We start from the raw sequence: 15648 nt of genomic DNA, 5'->3' as shown, positions 1-15648 counted from the left end.
AGCTTCATCTTTCTTTCTTTCTTTTTTTAAAAATATTTTATTTATTTATTTATTTAGTTGCAGCAGGCGGGCTCCTTAGTTGTGGCATGTGAACTCTTAGTTGCGGCACTCATGTGGGATCTAGTTCCCTGACCAGGGAACAAACCCGGGCCCCCTGCATTGGGACCACGGAGTCTTACCCACTGCACCACCAGGGAAGTCCCTCCAACTTCATCTTTCAATTCAATAAACAATTCTGGAATAAAGTGATGAGTAAGCCACAATTCCCACAGCCAGGTGTTTGGGGAAGCAGTACCAGTTACCCCGTTCTCCCTAAGCCTTGGTTTCACCATCTGTCAAACAAGAATGACAACAGTACTTACTGATCTCAAAAGGAGATTATGAGGGATGAAAATCTTACCATTTATAGCAGGAGCAGCTACCATTTACTGCTTACCTTCCATACAGCAAGCACATTTAACCCTCAGACTTGACATTGAGACGGTACAGAAATACTTCGCCCAAGGTTACACAGCTAGTACAGGGCAGAGCTGGGACTCTGCCGTGAAAGCCCACGTCCTTCACCACTCACAGTGTTCATAGTGACGACTCACACAGTGATTTCCCCGGAAATGGCAGTCACAGTAAGGCAGTTGTAGTTAAACTCTACTCCTCAGAGTCCCCCAAACACTTACTCTAGACTTCATAGAGGAGACGACTCTTGCACTGGGCCCTTAAGGATTCTCTAGGCAAAAAGGATAAGAGGAATGGGCGGTCAGGGAAGGAACAGTACAACTAAACACCCAGAAGAACAAAGATTCATGGAGTTTCAGGAAATGGCTGCTAGAGAGGCTGTGGGACACAGGTTGAAAGAGTCATCTGGGACAAGGCCACAAAGAGCCCTGACTACCAAGAGGCCAGATGTTACTCTGTAGACACTGGAGAGCAACCGAGGGAAGGAGTGACTTGCTGGGTCTAGAAAACCTGAGAAAATGGAGGCAGAGACACTGTAATACTCAAAAGTTGTGCAGCTGGGCAGCGGCAGCAGCAGCAGCAGGAAAGGAAATGAGAGTCTGGACCTGTGAAATGCTCCTGGTCACCCTCAGGTACAGTCAACAGGACCTGACAACTGCCTAGGTTGGGTCGGGGGGTGGGGTGAAGGAAATGGGAGAGTTAAGGCTTACTGTCAGATGTTTTAGCCTGTTTGGAAAAAATGTATTAATTGAAAATTTGAATTTGAGTTTGTGGTACTTTTGGGACCACAGTGAAGAGGTCTCTGTTGAACAGCCTGTCTAGTTTTAGTTCTAGTTTGGTCTAGAATTAAAGAAAAAGATCAGAGCTGGCTTTATTATCAAGGAGTTACGTGAAACCACGAGAGTGGAAATCGTAGTCCAGAGACCAACTGCTGAGTAAATGAAGACCCAGACAGAACACCGTAAAACACCTCCATTCAAGGGGCCGGGAGAGAAAGCAGGAAAGGAGCAAGGAGTGAAAAGAGAAAAAGAAAACTTAGGAGAGTGGTGTGATGGAAACCAAGAGAGGAAAAGTTCAAGACAGAGGGTATTATCAACAATGTCAAATACTGAAGAGAGGAAAGTAGGTTGATGGTAGAGAAGTCACTGGATTTGCCAAAAAGGAGGGCACTGGTGGCCTGGGCAAGTAGTTCAGTGGAATAACGGTTAAGGTGACAACTGGATTGTGGGGACTGGGGAAGAACTGTGGAGGAAATACCTCTTTTTTTTCTTTGTAATTCAATTATCATCACTTTATTCAAATCTTCAAAAGTCTTTATTCTACATTTTTAGTATAAAAAACCCACAAGACAGATGCACCACAGTGCAGCTAGAGACATACAACACTGAACTTCCACAACAGTCAAACATAACATGTAGAGAACACAAAATTTAGGTGAACTGAAATTATAAGATAAAATAAAATCCAATTTCAGAAAACAAAAATCAAAAGATTAAGGATCCCGAAATATTCTTAGCCCTAGTGAGATTTCACTGGACTCAAGTCATTTTGGAGTGAGGCATTCACAATATGACCCCATTAACCCAGCTTAGGAATTCTTGGGAGCCATGAGTGGCCACATCAGGCACTCTGACAATAAATTGTAACCAATTTGTGATCTGAAAACTCCCCTTAATTTGGCTCTAAAGTCATCAGGCTTTTCAAAGGCATCCTCCTTGTTGCCCCTCTTATTTTAAACTGTTTTCAGTACAGTTTGTATTGATATGCTTTGATATCAGGAAAAGTTCAGTTTTTCTGGCACCAAAGCAAATTTGGGTTTGGTTCATGTATAAAGAGATGATCTTTAAGGAGGGTCCAAAGGCACTCTCCACTTCTGCCTAAGGAGATCCAAAGTGGAAATAAAGGGGTCTGTGCTTAGGGCACAGAGGGGGTCTCAGAGGATCCTTGTAAAAGACTAGTTAAAAGATGACAAGTGGGAGAAGTGCAAGGAGAGAAGGAAATGGGTCTGACTGCTTTCTGTCCTGCACCACTGATTCAATGGAGACTGGTGGGAGGGAATGGAAGACTAGGGTAAAGGGTGGGATTAGGGCAAAGGGTGGAAAGGAAAAGGCAGACAACCAATGTGTTTCATTTATAACAAGTAATAAAAATCAAAGACTTACAGGAGATTAAAGACCAATCAGAATAATCTGGAAATTTTAATCAGAAGATCAAAGTCTTCTCCAAACCTAATTTCATGTTTTATTACTAAAAGCAAAGACCAGTATGGTACAGTATTACTCCAGAGAAACTAAAGGAAGGTCCCTAGGGCTGCTTCACTCACATTCATTTTATGAATGGATACCATCCCCCCCATCAAAATGCTTCAGGGCAGTAATGCTACTACTATATGTATGGTTTCTTACTAAGTTTGAAAAGTGACTGAAAGTTTGGACACCAGAAAGACACCACAACAACATGTGTCTAAACCGCAACTTCAGGTTAATGTTGACTAAAGCAGTTATATTGTGAGAAGCTATGTGATGTCTTTCCTGGCACAGAGGTGGCCTTGGTTCCTCACCGATGGTGTAGTCACCATCTGAGCCACCCACGGAGAAGTTTCTCTTCCACTGAGTTACAAGGACATGGGCTCCCTGCATGACGGCAAGCTGCGCAGTGCTGGGAGGGTACCCGGTGGTGTAGGAGGAATCGTGCCAGCAGTAGCCTCAGCTCCGAATCTGGCACCTTCATCACACCCTCCTCCCACCGGCGCTGTTGGACCAGCTGGAGATGGGACCAACCAGATACTAAGCCATGGGGACTCTGCAACCTAAAAGGCCAACGGCCACAGACTGGGCCATGGGAAGATACCGTGAGGTGCCAGGAAAAGCAGCTGACACGGTGGGGACTGTGGCAGCCCCTGGGTGCACAAAGCTCGGATGGCAGACCTCTGAGCAGGCAGGTGAAGCACCAGTACAGGGTGGAACCTGAGGAAGATGCAAGGTCTGAGGGCACACCGGATTCCCAGGAGGCTGCGCAGGGTAGGCTGGCTGTGGTGGATACTGACCCCTGCCGTTCATGGAGGCTGTGGGTCTGGTTCAGCTCAGTGTCATGGACAGAAATGACCTCTTGACAGGATAGAAGTAAAAAAAGCAATTATGGCCTGAGGAGAGCAGGTTCTGAAGGGAAACTGAAGCATGTTTGTCGGCTAAGAACACAAGCAGGTGGAGAGGCTGAAATTACAGGAGAGAAAGGGAAAGACCCTCAAAAAAACAAAAGTTCAAAGTTTCTGTGAAAAGGCTCATGTTTCACTGAGATCACAGCAATGGGGAAAGAAAAAGCAAACTTAAGGAGATGTGAAGGGAAATGAGTTCATTTTGGATAGTTTTCTCAGTGAAGCAAAAGTGAGGTCACCATCTGAGAGGTCTGGACGTGAAGAGGGTTAACAGGACTAAAAGCTGCAGAGAATCGAGTAAGGAGGAGACTAGGAATAAGACTAGGAATAAGCAAGTAGCCTTGAAGGACAAGCTGAGTTGGAAAATATGAATCCTCACTCAAAACACAATTATTTATTTTAACCATCATCATCCAACAGCATGAATAAAGAATAAAGAGTAGGAAAAGACATAGCTGAATAAATGAACATCTCAGCTACAAATCAATCAAAGCAACAGAACTCAGTTTATTGAACAGTCATTATCCTGCCAGGCTCTGAAATGCTGGAAATGTTCCTACAGTTGCAAAAAGGATAAGTCTTCTACCGACAAAATCATTCACAGCTACTCCCTGAAAAACCCCAACCTGGAGTCAAACCAACCAGTCAAGTTCTCTGCTCTGCACCCCCAGGAGCTGAGCCCTGCTGAAGTCAAGTCCCAGAACCACACGTACTGCAGGTGCCAGTTTTGGGGGCGGGGGTTACAAACATGCCCCCCGACTTCATAATCAGGCTTATTTTTATCATCTCTACTTTCTCTCCTTCACTTAATTCACTGCACTTTAGCTCCCACCCCAACTGATCACCAAAACTGTTCTCATTAAAGGGCGCAGGGAGCTCCATGCTGACCACTCTTTTTTTTTTAAATAATAAATTTACTTATTTTGGGCTGCGTTGGGTCTTCGTTGCTGCACATGGGTTATTTACAGACCTGGGTCTCGAAGGCAAGTCCTTCTACTCCTGGCAGACACGGCTGTACATCCTAAGAAGATCTCAGGATGAGACCTGGGGCTGCAAGCCAGGCTGCACTTCTTAAGAAAAAAGTACCTCAAGCAAAAAATTTAAATGATTAGAGAACCAAGTGCCTTGGGGAATTAACATGCTACAGGAAAAAATGACATAGGACTTAGTGTCAAAGTGATTTTAAGCTGAGTCTCAAAACTACCATTTTGCTGAATAAAGCTATAAAGTCAAATAAAACATGGTTCCTACCAAACCCTCAAGAACTCTAGCAATGGAGGCTTTCAAGCAAATTAATGCAGCTCCAGTTTGTACTACTAGAACCAGACCACTTAAGGGCTATTATCTTGAATCTCCTCTTCCTGAGAGAATGATAGAAAAAAACTCTACTGGGATATTCAGAAATAAGAATTAAAGAGCACTTCAGCAGTTTCTGCTGTAAATGTGATTCCTGTCTTAGACTGTACTGGCTAGCACAAGATGGTCCAGGTCTTGATAGCATATGGCAAGCAGCTCCCTGAGTCACCAGGCACTGAGGCCAAATGAATTCCAGTGGGCTGCAATAGTTGGCTACCTCCCGGAGGAGCCGGGCCCAGCGACAGTGAACGAAGCCTACCGGCCCCCTCTACTGGTTGTTTTCAGAACAACACTGCCTGCAGCTTTTGCTTCCTACAGTCATAGATAACCTGTGTGTCAATAAGAACCCTGGCATGTTCATCTGCCCCAGGAATCAACCATTTAATAAAAAGTAGACACTAAAGGGTCAAAAAGGACTTTACAAATCCTCAAATTTCGGATCACAAATGGAAAAAGAGAACTGAAATAAATCCTCCTCTGAGTATTACAGTCTACTTTAAATATATATAGATTATGGCCAATCATGAATCAGCTTGCAAGGCAACTGAATAGTAGCCAGGTGCATATTTATAGCAGAAAAGATGTAGGGATTGGGAAGCAAAACAGCAGGCAAACAGCTGAGAAGAGGTCTTAAAAATCGACCATTAGGACTTCTGTTGTAGACAAGATGGAGTAAACCCACTAAAGCCTCTTTCTGCTGTTTACGACAACAACAAACGCAGGACAGAACACAAAAGCAAAAACCTGGACTCTGAAAACAAAAGTAGGTGGACTGGGAAGGGAAAAAAAACTTGAAGAAAGCTAGAACTAGTTGGTGGGACTTCCCTGGTGGTCCAGTGGTTAAGAATCCGCCTTCCAATGCAGGGGATGTGGGTTCAATCCCTGGTTGGGGAACTAAGATTCCACATGCCGCGGGGCAACTAAGCTCGCGCACCTCAACTACTGAGCCTGCACGCCTCAACTAGAGAGCCCGTGTGCCGCAGCGAAGAACCCTTGCACTCTGAAGCCCACACGCCACAACTAGAGAAAAGCCCACATGCCGCAACAAAGTGCCTGCATGCTGCAAAGAAGATTCTGTGTGCTGCAACTAAGATCCGATGCAGTCAAAGATAAATAAATAAAATAAATATTTTTTAAAAAAAGAAAAAAGAACTAGTTGGTGTGGGGGATGGATGTGAGTTTCTTTCTCTTCCTCCTTTCTCTCATAAGCCCTGATCCTCAGGACTGCCTTAGCAGGACTGCCCTACAGCAGTAGTTTCACATGCAGCTGAAACTCCAGGAGAAATTCCATCTTTCTGGCCAGAAGATTGGGAAAAGGGGCCCCAGAGATCTGGAGATCTAGGTAAAGCCCACAACTCGAGGGCAGATCCTCAGAGAGCCCTGGCAGTGGGTATATCCAGGAAGGGAGCCACTGTGGTCCAGAGTGCCAAGGAATATCTTTTTTTCCCCTCTCCTCTTTTTTCCTACCTTCTTTGCCCCAAGGGTGGCGCCAGTAACAAATGCAAACATAGGCAGCTAAAATGATGAGAGAAATCTACTACTTGTGGCCAGAGGCCTAAAAAAGGGGGCACATGTGGGCCTGAGAGTCTGGGGGCAATCCCAGAGAGAAGAGCAAGAGAGAGGATTTCCCTAAATTTGAGTACCAATCAGCACAAATCTTAGGTTTAGCCCAAGCTATTCATGTGTAGAACAGCCCCAAACAACAAAGAGCAGAGACCCAGCACAGCAAACACACTGAGAAGTGAACAAGTTAAAACATAACTCCAGTCTCATATGCAAAAAAGGCCCAAAGCAGCAGAACAGTTTAAAACCTAAACTGATATTGAAATCCTTGCCATGTAAGCCAAGACAGACTTGAGTTGTGAACGTAACTGGACTGACCACCTGCTAAAAGAAACAAAAAAAGCAACATTAACCAGAGACGTTTCACAGGATCCAGAGTTCTAAACAATATAATATTCAAAATGTCCAGGATACAATCCAAAATTATCTCAATGAGGGAAATATCACTCATTCTCAAGGGAAAAGTTAATCAACAGATACCAAATCTATGATGACCCAGATGTTGGAATTATCACACAAAAACTTTAAAGTAGCTATTATTACAACATGAGATATAAACAAACATTCTTTTTTTTTTAAACATTCTTGAAATGAATGGAATAATAAAAGTTCTCAGGAAAGAGACAGAAATTATAAGTAATAAACAAATGAAAATTTTAGAACTGAAAAATATATGAAATTTTAAAATTCACTATGTGGGCTTAATAACAAAATAGAGTTGACAGAAGAAAAGAGTCTGCAAACGTATAGACAGTTCAGTAGAAATTACCCCATTTGAACAACAAAGAGGGAAAAAAATGAACAGAGAGGATTCAGGGAAGATGGCAGAGTAGGAAGAACCAGGAATCTGCCTCCCCACAACCTAGACAACAACCATCTAGACAACTAGACCTAAATGTAAAATGCAAAACTATAAAACTCTCAGGAGATAACACAGGAGAAAACCTAGATGACCTTGCATATGGTGATGACTTTTTAGATACAACACCAAAGACACAATCCACAAAAGAAATAATTGATAAATTGGACTTCATTAAAATTAAAAATATTCGCTCTATGAAACACCAAGTCAAGAAAACAAGATAAACCACAGACTGAGAGAAAATATTTCCAAAAGACACGTGATAAAGGACAGTTATCCAAAACACAGAAAGAATTCTTAAAACTCAGCAATAAAAAAACAAACAACCCAATTTTTAAAATGGGCAAAAGAACTACTTACAATAGCCAAGACATGGAAGCAACCCAAGTGCCCCATCAACAGATGACCGGATTAAAATGTGGTGTGTGTGTACATGTGTGTGTATATACACACACACACACATACACAATGGAGTATTAGCTAAAAAAAATGAATGAAACACTGCTATTTGCAGCAATGTGGATGGACCTAGAGAATATTATGTGTAGTGAAATAAGTCAGACAGAGAAAGACAAATACTATACAATATCACTTATATGCAGAACCTAAAAAAATAATACAGGGACTTCCCTGGAGGTCCAGTGGTTAAGACTCCATGCTTCCACTGCAGGGGGCATGGGTTCGATCCCTGGCTGGGGAACTAAGATCCCGCATGCTGCACGGCATGGCCAAAAAAAATTTTTAATTAAAAAAAATTTAAAAATAAAAAAATAATACAAATGAATACATATGCAAAACAGACTCACAGATATATAAAACAAACTTGTGGTTACCAAAAGGGAGGGGGAAGGAGAGGGGACAAATTATGGGTATGGGATTAACAGATACAAATTACTATACATAAAATAGATAAGCATCAAGGATTTACTACATAGCACAGGGAATTATACCCATAATCTTGTAATAACCTATAATGGAGTATAATCTGCAAAAAATACTCAATCACTAGGCTGTACACCTGAAACTAACACCATATTGTAAATCAGATTTTCTTCCTTCCCCTAGGAAGAAAAAAAAAAGAAACAAACAAACAAACAAGAAATAAGTGGATGAAAGGGACTTCCCTGGTGGCACAGTGGTTAAGAATCCGCCTGCCAACGCAGGGGACATGGGTTTGAGCCCTGGTCCAGGAAGACCCCACATGCCGCGGAGCAACTAAGCCCATGCGCCACAACTACTTAGCCTGTGCTCTAGAGACCGCAAGCCACAACTACTGAGCCCGTGTGCCACAACTAATGAGGCCCGTGCGCCTAGAACCCATGCTCTGCAACAAGGGAAGCCACCCCAGTGTGAAGCCCAAGCACCACAACGAAGAGTAGCCCCCGCTCGCCGCAACCAGAGAAAGCCCGCGCACAGCAACAAAGACCCAATGCAGCCAAAAATAAATAAATAAATTTATTTTTAAAAAAAAAGAAAAAAGGGGCTTCCCTGGTGGCGCAGTGGTCGAGAATCTGCCTGCCAATGCAGGGGACAAGGGTTCGAGCCCTGGTCTGGGAAGATCCCACATACCGCGGAGCAACTAGGCCCATGAGCCACAACTACTGAGCCTGCGCGTCTGGAGCCTGTGCTCCGCAACAAGAGAGGCCGCGATAATGAGAGGCCCGCGCATCACGATGAAGAGTGGCCCCCACTTGTCGAAACTAGAGAAAGCCCTCGCACAAAAAATGAAGACCCAACACAGCCACAAATAAATAAATAAATAAATAAAAATTGTATAACTTAAAAAAAAAGAAAAAAAGAAGTGGATGAAGGATGTTAATAGCTAGTTCACAGAAAAAGCTTTTAAACACTGGAAGAGATGCTCAACTTCATTCATCTGTACAGAAGTACAAATAAAAACAAGGTATCATGTTTTTTCACCCACTAAAAAAAAAAGACCTGAATGGACACCTCACCAAAGAAGATACACAGCTGGCAAATAAGCTTATGAAAGATGCTCCACATCATATGTCATCAGGGAAGTGCAAATTACAACAATGAGATACCACTCTATACCTATTAGAATGGCCAAAATCCAGAACATTGACAACACCAAATGCTGATGAGAATGTGAAGCAAAAGGAACGCTCATTCACTGATGGTGGAGATGCAAAATGGTACAGCCATTTTGGAAGACAGTCCAGGTTTCTTACAAAACTAAATATACTCTTACCATATGATCCAGCAACTGTGCTCCTTGGTATTTACCCAAAGGAGCTGAAAACTTATGTTGACAAAAAACCTGCACACAAATGTTTATAGTAGCTTTTCTTGATAAATGCCAAAACTTGGAAGCAACCAAGACGTCCTTCAGTAGGTAATGCATTACTAAACTGTGGTACATTCAGACAATGGAATATTATTCACTCCTAAAAAGAAATGAGCTATGAAACCATGAAAAGGCATGGAGGAACTTTAAATGCATCCTGAAAAGACTACATATTGTATGGTTCCAATTACATGACTTTCTGAAAATGGCAAAACTAGATAGACAGTAAAAAGATCAGTGACTGCCAGGGGTTGTGAGTGGGAAGGAAGAAATAAACAGGTGGAGCACAGAAGATTTCTAGGTCAGAGAAAATAATCTGTATGATACCGTAACAGTGGATACACGTCATTATAGATTTGTCCAAATCCAAAGAACTGTTCACCACCACAAGTAAACCTTAATATAAACTATGAACTTTTGGTGTTAATGACGTGTCAATGTAGGTTAACTGATTATAACAAATTTACCACTCTGATGGGGGATGCTGATAATGAGGGATGCTATGGATGTGAGGGGGATGGAACATATGGGAAACCTCTGTACCTTCCCCTTATGTTGCTGTAAACCTAAAACTGATCTAAAAACATGAAGTCTCTTAAAAAAAAAAAAAAAAATTCTGCAAAGGTGCCAGAGTAGGAAGTACCAGAAATCTGTCTCCCCACCTAGAAAACAATTGTACTGGTAGAATCTGTCTGATACTAACTATTTTGAAACTCTGAAGTCTACTGAAGGCTTGCAACTTCCAGGGGAAGTTTTGGAAGGTAAATAGCAGTTAATTTTGGTCAATTTTAGATCTTAGCACAGTAGCAGCACCCATCCCCCAACTCCAGGGGCAGGCAGCTGTGCCCACGTTCCTGGAGCAGCTTGTACACAGCTTGTGGAAGCTAGAGAGGGGAAAATGTACCCTGTCCTCCAAATATCAAGGATCTGTGCTCTAATCACTGACTATAGCTTCTGATCACAGAGATGCAAGCAAAGGGGCAGCAGCCATTGTTGTTGCACCTCCCCCTCCAGCTAAAGTGACTTTTAGAATTTAAAGGGCTGGTGTCCTTTTATCCCCCAACCCTTCTTTTTATTTTTTTCTCCCTAAAGTTCAGACACTAAAGGCTGGGACATTCAAAAACAACTGCATATACGGGAAAAATCAGAGTGACTGTGCATGCCTAGGGAAAGAGGAACACTCAGAAAAGACCTGAGAAGACCTTGAGTTTACACCTCAAGCTGATCCGTAGCACAGAGACAGCCTACAAGACAAAAATAGCAAACAATAAACAAAAATCAGCAAGCCTAGGGGAAGGAAGAAAATCTGATTTCCAGAGTTACAACATTATTAGATCAAATGTCCAGTTTTCAACAAGAAATCACAAGGTAAACAAAGAAACAGTTAAGTATGGCCCATTCAAAGGAAAAAAATAAATCAATAGAAAACGTCCCTGAAAAAAACCTGATGGCCGGTCTACTAGACAAAGGCTTTAAAACAACTGTCTTAAAGATGCTCCAAGAATTAGGGGCTTCCCTGGTGGCACAGTGGTTAAGAATCCTCCTGCCAAGGCAGGGGACACAGGTTCGAGCCCTGGTCTGGGAAGATCCCTCATGCCACGGAGCAACTAAGCCAGTGCACCACAACTACTGAGCCTGTGCTCTAGAGCCCGCAAGCCACAATTACTGAAGCCTGTGTGCCTAGAGCCCGTGCTCCACAACAAGAGAAGCCACTGCAATTAGAAGCCCGCGCACCGCAACAAAGAGTAGCCCCTGCTCACCACAACTAAAGAAAGCCGCGCACAGCAACAGACCCAACGCAGCCAAAAATTAACTAATTGATTTTTTTTAAATAAAAAAAAAAAAGATGCTCCTAGAATTAAAGGAAGATGTGGAGAAAGTACAGAAAACAATGTATAAACAAAATGGAAATATCAATGAGACACAAACAGAACAAAAAGAAATTCCAGAGCTGGAAAGTACAATGACTGAAATGAAAAACACTAAAGGGATTTGAAGGCAGATATGAACAGGCAGAACAAAGAATCAATGAACTTGAACAGAAAAAAAGAAGACTAAAGAAAAGTGGACAAAGCCTAATGGGTCTGTGGAACACCAAGAAGTGGACCAACATACACAGTTTGGGAGTCCCAGAAGGGACTAAGTGTCCATCAAGAGATGAATGGTTAAAGAAGATGTGGGGGGTGTGTGTGTGTGTGTGTGTAACAATGGAATATTACTCAGCCATAAAGAAGAATGAAATAATACCATTTGCAGCAACATGGATGGACCAATAGATTATCATACTAAGTGAAGTAAGTCAGACAGAGAAAGACAAATATCACGATATAACTTATATGTGGAATCTAAAAAAAGAAAAAAAGATACAAATGAACTTTTTTACAGAACAGAAAAAGACTCACAGACATTGAAGACAAACTTACGGTTACCAAAGGGGAAAGGAGGGGAAAGGTGTGGAGGGATAAATTAGGGATTTAGGATTAACAGACACACTAGTATATATAAAATAGATAAACAACAAGGACCCACTATATAGCATAGGGAACTACATTCAATATCCCGTCAATAACCTATAATGGAAAAGAATTCTGAGAAAGAATATATATATATACATATGTATAACTGAATCGCTATGTTGTATACCTGAAACTAACACAACATTGTAAATCAACCATACTTCAATTAGAAAGTTTCCTTGTCTTTAAACAACAACAACAACAACAAAAACAGAGGTTTGGGGACTGTAGAACAATTATCAGAGTTCTAACAGTTGTGTCTTTGGAGTTCTGAAAAGAAAGGAGGAAGACACTGGGGCAGAAAAAAATATTTAAAGAAACAATGACCCAAAACTTCACAAATTGGGTAAGACACAAAAATTTACATAATCAAGAAGCTCAGCGAAGATAAACTAAAAAAAAAAAAAAAAAAATCATAATCAAATCGTCAAAGACCAAGCATAAAGAAAAGTATTGAAAACAGTCAGAGGAAAACAATATATTACATATTGGCATGACCACAGATTTCTCATCAGAAACCATGGCAATCAGAAGACACTGAACTAACATCTTTAACGTGCTGAAAGAAAAGATCATTCAACCTGTGAAACTATCCTTCAGGAATGAAAGAAAATAATAACATTCTCATCTGAAAGAAAACTGTAGCCAGCAGGCCTGTTCTAAAAGAACGCTAGAGCAAGTTCTTCAGGCTGAATGATAAAAAGTAAACATGGAACAGGAATGAATGAAGAGCAAAAGAAATAGCAAAATTCCGGGTAAATATAAAAGACTGTTTTTGTCCTCTTATGTTCTTTAAAATATGTAGAAGTATAGAACGTTAAGTAATAAAACACTGCTAAACACTGTTTTCAACATATATAGATGTAATAAATATGACAACTGTAACAAAAGGGAGAAGATAAAATAAGAAGTGTTGACGAGGATGTGGAGAAATTAGAACCCTGTGCACTGTTTGTGGGAATGTAAAATGGAGCAGACACTATGGAAAACAGTGTGGCAGTTCCTCAAAAAATTAAAAATAGAATTATCATAAGATCCAGCAAATGTGGCTTCTGGGTGTATACTCAAAAGAACTGAATGCTGGGTCTCAAAGAGATATTTGTACATTCATGTTCATAGCAGCATCATTATGTGCAACAGCCGAAAGGTGGAAACAACCCAGGTTATACATCAGTTGATAAATGAATAAACAAAATGTCATATATACATAAAATGTAATACTAGGCAGACTTCAAAACGAAGGAAAATCTGACACATACTATAATATGAATGAACCCTGAAGACATAATAAATGAAATAAGCCAGTCACAAAAGAAAAAATACTGTATGATTCTCATATGAGGTACTTAAAGTAGCCAAATTCATGAGACATAAAGCAAATTGGTGGTTACCAGGGCTAGAGGATGTGGAATATGGGGAGACATTGTTTAATGGGTATAGAGTTTTAGTTTTGCACGATGAAAAATTGTCCTGTGGATGGATGGCAGAGATGTACAACAATTAAATATATCTAATGCCACTGAATTACACACTTAAAAATGGTTAAAATAAAAAGATGACAATATTAAATAATATTCAGACTTTTTTTTAAGACAAATACTATATGATTCTAATTACATGAGGTATATAGAATAGTCAAATCCATAGAAACAGAAAACAGAGTGGTGGTGTCAGGGGCTGGGGAGAGCAGGAAATGGGGAGTTGTTTAATTGGTATACAGATTGTTTTGTAAGATTTAAAAAGTTCTGGGGACTTCCCTGGTGGCGCAGTGGTGAAGACTCCACTCTCCCAATGCAGGGGGCCCAGGTTCGATCCCTGGTCACGGAAATAGATCCCACATGCGTGCTGCAACTAAGAGTTTGCACGCTGCAACTAAGGAGCCTGGGAGCCACAACTAAGGAGCCAGTAAGCCGCAACTAAGGAGTCCGCGAGCTGCAACTAAGGAGCCCGCCTGCTGCAACAAAGACCCAGCACAACCAAATAAATTAAAGAAAAACAATTCTGGGTATTGGTTACACACAATGTGAACACTATACTTAATACAGATGAACTGTAGACTTAAAAGGGGTTAAGATGGTAGGGCTTCCCTGGTGGCGCAGTGGTTATGAATCCGCCTGCCAATGTAGGAGACACAGGTTCGAGCCCTGGTCCAGGAAGATCCCACATGCCACAGAACAACTAAGCCCATGCACCACAACTACTAAGCCTGCACTGTAGAGCCTGCAAGCCGCAACTACTGAGCCCATGTGCCACAACTACTGAAGTCCGTGAGCCTAGAGCCTGTGCTCCGCAACAAGAGAAGCCACTGCAATGAGAAGCCCGCGCACCGCAACAAAGACCCAACGCAACCAAAAATATAAATAAATTTTTTTTAAAAATGGTTAAGATGGTAAATTTTATGTTATGTGTATTTTCTCACAAAAATAAAACAAACTGTAAACATACACACATGCACACACATGCACACATTTGAAAGATGTTTGTCTTCAGAGTTCATTTACAGAAGAGAGGCAAGGGGAGAAGGGCACTTAGTTTACTGACAGTGTATCAACTGTGTGCCTGAACTAACACCAAATGTTTCCTCCAAAAGAAAATTATTGATTATTCTGAATGAATGACAAAAGCTTTTTGGATTTATCAGCTCTAGTATCAATTCTAAAAGACTAGGGCTAGTTTTCTTCTCATGGAAACTTTTGATCTAATTCTTAATGTTTTTAATTCCTACAAACTTAACTTATTCTAGAAAGTCACCAAGAAAGTAAATGGGCACTAGAAGAGCAGAGAGAATATTATCAAGCCATTTTTGCCCCAAACAAACACAAATGTCAAATGACTTAATTCATCAACTTTATAAAAAGCACTTCAATTTGTGAATCCCGTTTTTCAACCAATTTTAGTCTGAATGCTGGGAAGGGGTTATGGGAAGATTTTTGGGAAAGATTTTTGAGATTAAAAAGCCCACTACATTCTGTTTCTGGCTCTAGAAGGAGCCCAGTGTCTTAAGTCTCAGTTGTCTCATCTACAGTACCGTGACCCTGGGACTTCCCTGGTGGCGCAGTGAGAATCCGCCTGCCAATGCAGGGGACACAGGTTCAATTCCTGGTCCAGGAAGATCCCACATGCCGCAGAGCAGCTAAGCCTGTGCACCACAACTACCGAGCCTGTGCTCTAGAACCAATGAGCCTAGAGCCCGTGCTCCACAACAAGAGAAGCCACCACAATGAGAAGCCCGCGCACAGCACCGAAGACCCAAAGCAGCAATCAATCAATCAATAAATCAATAAATAAATTTATAAAATACCATGACCCTACGCCCTGTGTATTGATTACAATTCAAAACCCAACCTAATATAAATACACAGTTGCTGAGGATGACTTTTATAAGCTATCATTTTCATTATGTGTCAGTCTTTTCCCACTTAAGATTATTTTTACT

General features: G+C 41.4%; 1 protein-coding gene and 1 pseudogene across 9 annotated transcripts in view; both read right to left on the bottom strand.

Annotated features, from left to right (window-relative positions):
* Nucleotides 1-15648, bottom strand: part of CRCP (CGRP receptor component) — a 98845-nt gene that overhangs the window by 42376 nt on the left and 40821 nt on the right. The gene's annotated exons all lie outside the window — the stretch shown is intronic.
* LOC309646257 (DAZ-associated protein 2 pseudogene) lies at nucleotides 2541-15643 on the bottom strand (annotated as a pseudogene). The gene has a single exon. The product of its transcript is annotated as a DAZ-associated protein 2 pseudogene (transcript).

The sequence above is a fragment of the Balaenoptera physalus genome (genome assembly GCF_965194825.1).
Source record: "Balaenoptera physalus genome assembly, chromosome: 16".
In the NCBI taxonomy this organism is placed as follows: Eukaryota; Metazoa; Chordata; class Mammalia; order Artiodactyla; family Balaenopteridae; genus Balaenoptera; species Balaenoptera physalus.
The sequence above is the reverse complement of the archived record's forward strand: the minus strand, read 5'-3'. Positions and strand labels throughout refer to the sequence as shown.